A 7084-nucleotide genomic window follows, 5' to 3' on the forward strand; every position below is an offset into this window, starting at 1 on the left:
GGGGCGTGATTCTAACTGTATAGGGACATTGCTATTGGTGTAAAAACAGAGATCAACGGTCCTACATAGTAGAACCGTCTGATCTTCATTTTTACACAGGGGAGAATGACAGGCGGCTTGTTTACATAAGCCGTTCCGCCGTTCTCCCTTCACCGGAGCGATCGTTGTGTGACTGGCGGACATCGGGTCCGCCGGTCACACGCACTGACTTGTCAGTGAACGAGCCGCGGCGGGCGCGCGCCCGCCCGCAATTGGCTCTCAAGTCAGTGACAGGCGAGTGACGTATATATACGTCACTCTGCCTGGCGGGGCTGACCGCCGCAGTATATAGTCGTGCGGCGGTCGGCAACCGGTTAAAGCGGTTAAAAATACGTTCATTGACAATTTTTTTTGTCAAAGACGTAGCTAAATACATTTTGGCCTAAATATATGACAAAAATTGAATATATTGGATATTTTGTAACCGTCAAAGTAGAAAAATATTGTTATTTTTTCTAAATTTTCACATTTTTTTATTAATATCGCAAAAAATATAAAGCGCAGAGGTGATCAAATACCACCAAAAGAAAGCTCTGTTTGTGGGGAAAAAAAGGACGTAAATTTCGTTTGGGCACGGCGTTGCATGACCGCGCAATTGTCGTTAAAGTCGCACAGTGCCGAATTGCAAAAAGTGGCCTGGACGTAAGACAGCAAAATCCTCCGGTGGTAAAGTGGTTAATTTTTTGAGGGGGAGGGGAACTCCGCTTTAATAACCCTCTCTGCATTCTGATCTGTGCAAATTTTGACATGCGACGGTGTCCATGCAGCTGCTGTATCTGATTCCACGTCTATGGGCTGCCCGCACGCAGCTCCGACGTAGAAGCATCAAAAAGCGGCTCTGCGTGGAGGACAGGACTCCGCACCCGTCTGAATGAGCCCCGAAGAATATTGTACAATCAGATTGCATTGTGTATGGCCAACTTTAGATGTAGGAGATCCCCGGCTCTGCTTGAACAAAAATGAAATAAGCGTTTCGGGTGGAGCGCTTTTCCTGAGGTCTCGTCTCTTGCAGTGGGTGCCAGGGGTCAAAGGTTGAAGAGGTGGGTGCAGGGCCCAGGGTCAAAGGTTGAAGAGGTGGGTGCAGGGCCCAGGGTCAAAGGTTGAAGAGGTGGGTGCAGGGCCCAGCTGTAAAAGAGTACGAATACCCAATTCTACTCACACCCCACCCACATACTGCCAGCCAAGGGGCTCCACACACAGCTGGCAGCACATCTTATTTTCCTCTCACAGCAAACTGTCCTCCTGCAAGCTTCCATTACACTCTATTCTCCCAGAGCTGACAGGAACTATATAGAAGAAAAAGAAAGCACAGAATTCTCAGGGCTTCTCACCTCCCTGGGTCCGCTACGGCTGTAAATAAGAAGAAAGACAACTCTCTGTATTCATTTCCTTACTTTATTCCAGGCCGCAGCTGCACGCGGAAGGCTCGTCTCTATGGCAACCGCAACGCCGAGTCAGGCTTCGCCAGTGCTGCTAGGCCTCGTCTCCACGGCAACCGCGATGCCCGTCACAGCAACTCGAGTCCCGTTCCTGACGTCACCCCTCAGCTATGGATTCGGGCGGGGGTGCTCCCTTCACACTAGTAACGGGACAATAGCTGTCCTGTCTGCTACTGCTTATTATTGCGGTGGCATTCCTGTCTGTGGTGAGGTCCACTTCACATAATGTGAGGGAGAAACATAAAAGGGTGCCAGAAAAAGAAGTCTCACTACTAGAATGGTGACATGGCCTGGTCCTGCATGGCCACACTCACCATTATTTGGCGATGAAGGACACCTCAATGTACAGTAGTGCGTTACCGTGGTGGTGCATCGCCTTACTATCACAATAAAATGTGCCACAAATGGAGTAATAAATAAAAGTGAAAAAAGATGGGTGACATTAGAGAGCACTATAATGTACAGCTAGGAAACAATATATGGAAACTATCACAATTTAGAAGATTAGACACCTTACACACTCAGAATTTGGGATTTAATTCACAAACAGGCAAAATGGAGATATAATTCACCCCTAATCCCATTAAGGGAAACAACATTTTTCTTCCACCAGGAAATGGGAAGCGATATGGGGAATGGATAAATGATGAGGATGCACAGTTGAAGGGAAATTATGCACATTACAAGAATTAACCGCTTGCTGACCGGCCGCCAGAGATGTATAGTAACTAAGTATAACTACTTCACTACTGTACTTAACCACTTTCCGACCGGCCCATGGTCGGAAAATGGCTGCATTGCGGTGTTCTAGTTCTGGGAGGGCATACATGGACGTCCTCCCAGAATCGTGCGCACACGGGGGTGTCCGTGCTCGCCGGTGTTCCGTGAAAAAACCATACCCTCGTCACTTCCGGTGCTGCTACGGAGGGTATGGATTTCTCACGGTCCTTACACTTGCCGCCGTTACATTAAAACAAATCCTCTGCAACATCAGTCATCTCCGCTCCTTCCCCTGTCACTTCCCTCATGTCGCCTAATAAATATAAAAGCGGATCACGGAGCCGAGATCGGCGTCATTTTCATCTCATACACCCGCCGCCGCTTTTATATTTATTAGGGGAGATCAGGGAAGTCACAGCGATAGAAGAGGAGATGTTTAATGTTGCAGCCGAACTGTTTTAATTATACCACCGCAAGTATGACATTTCACACAGTGCCGTGAGTTTTTCCTACCCTCTGAGCATGCGCACTTGTGTTCTTCTTTGCTGTTCTGTTACGTCTCCGGGGCTCTGAGCATGCGCACTGCTGCGCTGCTCAGCTGTTTGACACAGGAAGGGACGAGGATATGGTTTCTTCACGGGGTATGGTTTTTTAACGTTACATCGGGTCCCGGGGACCCGACGCATCACAGATCGTGGTAAAGGACCAATGAGAGCGGTCCTTTACCACGTGATCGCTCCGTCCAATGACGGAGCGATCACGTCACAACAAACCGGCGCATGTCCGGTTCATTTCTCTCCTCTCCTCGGACGCTGTACACAGCAATCGGTACAGCGTGCGAGGAGAGGAGAGAAACTGCAGCTGCACGCCTCCTCTGCCTTAACTGTGCCCAATTAGTGCCCCATCAGTGCCTCAGCCATGCCCCATCCATGCATCATCCGTGCCCACCCATGCCATCTCAGTGCTCATCAATGCCACATCCGTGCCCACCCATGCCACCTCAGTGCTCATTAATGCCACATCCGTGCCCACCCATGCCACCTCAGTGCTCATCCGTGCCACATCCATGCTCATCTGTGCCACATCCATGCTCATCCATGCCTCATCCGTGCCACATCCGTGCTCATCCGTGCCTCATCTGTGCGACATCTGTGCCTGCCCATGCCGTCTCAGTGCTCATCCATGCCACATCCATGCCACCTCAGTGCTCGCCCATGCCACCTCAGTGCTCACCCATGCCACATCTGTGCTCATCCATCCCACATCTGTGCTCATCCATGCCACGTCAGTGCTCATCCGTGCCACATCCATGCTCATCCATCCCACATCTGTGCTCATCCATGCCACATCAGTGGTCATCCGTGCCACATCCATGCCACCTCAGTGCTCATCTATGCCACATCCATGCCACTTCAGTGCTCATCCGTGTCACATCAATGCCACGTCAGTGCTCATCCATGCCATGTCAGTGCTCATCCATGCCACATCAGTGCACATCCATGCCACATCAAAGCCAAGTCAGTGCTCATCTGTGCCACATCCATGCCACGCCAGTGCTCATCCGTGCCACATCCATGCCACTTCAGTGCTCATCCGTGCCACGTCAGTGCTCATCCATGCCACATCCATGCCATGTCAGTGCTCATCCGTGTCACATCCATGCCACGTCAGTGCTCATCCGTGCCACATCCATGCCACGTCAGTGCTCATCCGTGCCACATCAATGCCACGTCAGTGCTCATCCGTGCCACATCCATGCCACGTCAGTGCTCATCCGTGCCACATCAATGCCACATCCATGCCATGTCACTGCTCATCTGTGTCACATCCATTCCACGTCAGGGTGCTCATCTGTGCCACATCAATGCCAAGTCAGGGCTAATCCATGCCACATCAGTGCTCATCAGTGCCACATCCATCCCACGTCAGTGCTCATCAGTGTCACATCCATGCCACGTCAGTGCTCATCAGTGCCACATCCATGCCACGTCAGTGCTCATCAGTGCCACATCCATGCCACATCAGTGCTCATCAGTGCCACATCCATTCCACGTCAGTGCTCATCAGTGCCACATCCATGCCACATCAGTGCTCATCCGGGCCACATCCATGCCACATCAGTTCCACTACAATGCTTATCAGTGCCCTACAGTGTCTCACAAAATTGTAATGGAAAGTCAGGAAATGACGGTGCTCCCTGCATTTTGGGCCTCTGTATGTGGCCAGGCTGTGGAAAAGTGTCACATATGTGGTATCGCCATACTCAGGAGGAGTAGCAGAATGTATTTTGGGGTGTCATTTTTGCTATGTACATGCTATGTGTTAGAAATGTCTTATAAATGGACAACTTTGTGTAAAAAAAAATGCGTTTTGGTTTTCTTTCCACATTTTCCAAAAACTTGTGGAAAAAAATGACATGTTCAAAAGACTCATTATGCCTCCTAGATCATGTGTTGGGGTGTTTTCTTTCCAAAATGGGGTCATTTTGTGGGTAATTCCATTGTCCAGGTGCTCCAGGACTTTTAAAAGTGTGATAAGTCGTCAGAAAATTATATGTGCAATTTTTGCTTCTAGAACGCCTGACGGTGCTCCTTGGATGTTGGGCCTCTGTATGTGGTCAGGCTGTGGAAAAGTGTCACACATGTGGTATCACCATACTCAGGAGGAGTGGCAGAATGTATTTTGGGGTGTAATTGCAAGTATACCTATACAGTGTGTAAGAAATAACTTCGTAATATGACCATTTTGTGAAAAATATATATATATTTTTTTAAATCTTCATTTTGCAAAGAATTGTGGGAAAAAATTACAACTTCAAAAAACTCACCATGACTCTTACTAAATACCTTGGAATGTCTACTTTCCAAAAAGGGGTCATTTGGGGGGTATTTGTACTTTTCTGACCTTTTAGTGTCTCAAGAAATGAGATAGGCCGTCAGTACTTTAGGTGTGATCAATTTTCAATGATTGGTACCATAGCTTGTAGACTCTATAACCTTCACAAAGACCAAAAAATGTATACTTATTTGGGTTATTTTTACTAAAGATATGTAGCAGTATAAACTTTGGTCAAAATTTATGAAGAAAAATAACTAAATTTGCAAAATTTAAAACCAAAACGAAGAAAAATGCATTTTTTTTACAAAATTTTTGTCTTTTTTCATTTATAGCGCAAAAAATAAAAAAACCAATTATGATTAAATACCACCAAAAGAAAGCTCTGTTTGTGTGAAAAAAAGGACGGGAATTTCATATGGGGACAGTGTTGCATGACTGAGTAATTGTCATTCAAAATGTGAGAGCACTGAAAGCTGAAAATTGGTCTGGTTAGGAAGGGGGTTTAAGTACCCAGTGGGCAAGTGGTTAAGTACCGAAAGGCGGTATCTGTACTTTCCTAGAGTAGAATTTTTTTCTCCTACTTCCACTTTTACTTCACTACATTTTTTCAATGATTTCAATACTTTTACTCCGATATTTTTTTTTTGTGCTGCATAGTTACTACCGTGTTTCCCCGAAAATAAGACCGGGTCTTATATTAATTTTGGCTACAAAAAACGCACTAGGGCTTATTTTCAGGGGATGTCTTATTTATTTACGGCATGTACAATAATTTACATTTAAGATCGTCATGGTGACATGACTGTTTTTGAATAAAGTGGTTGTAACCCTAACAAAAACAAAAAAAAAATCCTGATTCTTTAAGGCATGATAGACAGCACAGTGCTTGTATTGTGTCATTAACCCCTCTCTTTGTTCTAAAAAAGCTTGGAATAAAACAATAAAATGTTTTTAAAAAAGTTCCTGCGTCCCCCGTCTTCTCAGGAGTTAGCATTAGGACATTCAGTAATCCCAAAAATAAACCTTGATTAAAGGCATTATAAAATTATATAGTCCGGTTTGTAAAAAGATTATAGAGTGTGTACTGTGCAGTGTGTCTCTTTTTGTAACTTTATAGTAGAAAATATCTTATTTACAGTGCCATTGGGTGCTCACATGACCCACCGGAGCTCTTCTTCCCCGCTTTCAGCACTGCAGAGGGAGGGGCCACTGACGTAAACCGCGAGGAGAGGAGATCTACCTCAGGTCATATGAGCGCCCAGCGCGCTGTAAATAATCTATTTTCCACAATAAAGTTACAAAAGGAGACACACTGCACATTATATAATATTTTTACAAAATGGATTAAATGTTTTTAAAACGACTTTAACTAGGGTTTATTTTTGGGGTAGGGCTTATATTGCAGCCATCCCCAAAATTAACGCTAGGTCTTATTTTCAGGGAAACAGGGTAGTTACTATTATAAAAATGACCACTGCCAGAACAGTAGATGGCAGGTTTCATGAAGCTCAAAACATGTGTATTATCAGCGCATACGAAAATAAATGCTACTGTATGTATAAATAAAAGCTGTATTTGAAATAATAAAAAACAATATGATGTTCAAACTTTTGACTTCTTTCTTTAATAGCTACATAACACAGTACTTGTACTTTTACTTTCAGTACTTGAGTAGCAACATTTTTAAAAAAACTACTTGCAATACTTAAGTACAAAAAATGTTGAATACTTTAGTACTTCTACTCAAGTCACTTTTTGATCGAGTACTTCCACTTCTACTCAAGTCACTTTTTGATCGAGCACTTGTACTTTTAATCAAGTATTGGTTTTGAGTACTTTATACAACTCTGCCGGCCGCCCACCGCAGATATACTGCGGCAGGCTGGCTTGGCTTCGCGAATTGACATAATGGGTACGTCGGTTCCTGGGAGCGGTCCTAGGGTTGAGCGTGCGCTCTCCCCCACTAGGCAGCGGGGATGCCAATCCATGGGACCGGCTGCACCGATGTCCGCCGGGCACCCACAATTGCTCCCCGCTGCTGACAGAGA

At 45.6% G+C, this 7084-nt stretch overlaps 1 protein-coding gene across 2 annotated transcripts in view; it reads right to left on the bottom strand.

The window, feature by feature from the left end:
* CCDC57 (coiled-coil domain containing 57) overlaps window positions 1–1521 on the bottom strand; it is a 110089-nt gene extending 108568 nt beyond the window's left edge. Inside the window, exon 1 of one of the 2 annotated variants that reach the window (XM_082272473.1) lies at window positions 1434–1521. The gene's annotated coding sequence lies outside the window, so the exon portion shown is untranslated. Of the gene's footprint in view, window positions 1–1370 lie in introns of both variants that reach the window. The other variant, XM_082272474.1, reaches the window with a different exon arrangement.
* Window positions 1522–7084: the final 5563 nt, after the last annotated feature.

This window comes from Pelophylax lessonae (assembly GCF_965119305.1).
Source record: "Pelophylax lessonae genome assembly, chromosome: 11".
Lineage (NCBI taxonomy): Eukaryota > Metazoa > Chordata > Amphibia > Anura > Ranidae > Pelophylax > Pelophylax lessonae.